This window comes from Pteropus vampyrus, unplaced genomic scaffold (genome assembly GCF_000151845.1).
Source record: "Pteropus vampyrus isolate Shadow unplaced genomic scaffold, Pvam_2.0 Scaffold597, whole genome shotgun sequence".
Classification (NCBI taxonomy): Eukaryota; Metazoa; Chordata; class Mammalia; order Chiroptera; family Pteropodidae; genus Pteropus; species Pteropus vampyrus.
Genome location: NW_011889378.1, coordinates 101,785 through 103,407, shown reverse-complemented (window position 1 = coordinate 103,407; position 1,623 = coordinate 101,785).

Genomic DNA, 1,623 nt, shown 5'->3' with positions numbered 1-1,623 from the left:
CTGCGTGTTTCAGGATACATCACAGTTTCTTGTTTCTCTCATGCCCCAGAATCTCTGTTTCCTAAGAACTTTCAGGACAGTGTATCCACCACGAAACGTTTCCCTCAGGTCCCTAAATCACATGCTTTAGCCCCTTTGCCCAACAAAGGGAGCACTGTCTCATGGTCACCCTCAGATACACGTCTGGGAACCACAGGGGATGGTGTTGGGGTTTAGCTGTGGTGTCAGGAGCATGAAGGAGGGGCTGTGTGGCCATCCCCTGCCCTGTGCTTCCTGAGACCCGAAGACCCTACAGCCATGGGTCTTGTGCCTGTAGGGAATAAAACGGACGTATTTATCCCACTCCACAAAATCTGGACTTCTGATTCAGGGAAATTGTTGACAGTGCCAGTCTGCTTTCAAATGTGTCCTCGATGCTTAAAGTAGACTCTGCTCCAAAGAGAATATTTTCAAGACATCTGCCCTTTAGATTCAGGCTCCAGCACCCAGAGGGTCTTACAGAGAGAATCATCAACATCAAGGATGGATTGTCATGGGGAATCACCTCTCAGGTGTGGAGAAGCCATAAGAGGGACAGGGGGATCTGTGACCTCATTGTCACACATGCAAACACACACATACGCAAACACACACACATACATGCACACAAGCCCCTATCTTCTAGCTGAGTGCATATTGCCCTGGAATCCACAGTTTGGGGCATCTGTCCGTCCAGAGGTCAGGGATTGACCAGTGCTGACACAGGCATCCTGAGGGTGAAAATCTCAGGGGACAGAATCTCCCTCATCAGGAAACACCAATGACATGAGTGTGACGTGGGTCCTGTTTTCAGGGCAGCACACCACGCCCTGAACACGTGCTCCACTGGGCTGAGTCGATGCTCAGGGTCCCAGGGCGAGTCTCTATACCCGTGGGCATTACAGCCCGTGACCACTCAGAGCTCCGGCATAACAGTAGTGCCGGTTATGGCATTTATTCTGGGACAGCAGCCTTAGTGCTGCTCACACGGGATCGTGGTCCATGGTGACAGAGACACGTCCTCCCCTGTGCTCTCAGGTCTGGGCTGTCATTCACTTCATCACTCAGTTGATGGCAGAGGCCCCTCTCAGAGTCTCACTCGTCACCCAGTCCGTACTTCCTTATGCACAGACCAGGTAGCAGGGATGCGAGATGCATGACTCCAAAATGACTTTGTGAAAGAAATTGTGTGTCGCGTGCAACAAAGAGCAGAGGGTATTATTTTTCACTGTTATCTGACTATTTCTCCTTATTTTCTAATAACATTCTTTTGACAAAAGAGAAATTTTTAATAAGTATACTACTGATTATAATTTCTTTTTTAGAAGGACATCATTTTAAATTGACTTCATTAAGGTAAAGTTATAAAAAATAACATACATGCATTGAAGGGCACAGTTAGGTAAGTGGTGACTAATCTGTGTACCTGGCCTGAGAACTCAAAGAGCCTATGGAATAAGTGTAAATCTGAGCCTGAATGTCAGAGAATTCCTATGCCGTGGCTTGAATACGTCATGCAGAGGAAGTAGATGCTCCATCACATAGCCTTTTTGCTATATTCAGGCCTTTAACTGATTGGATGAGGCACACCAGTATTAGGGAGGG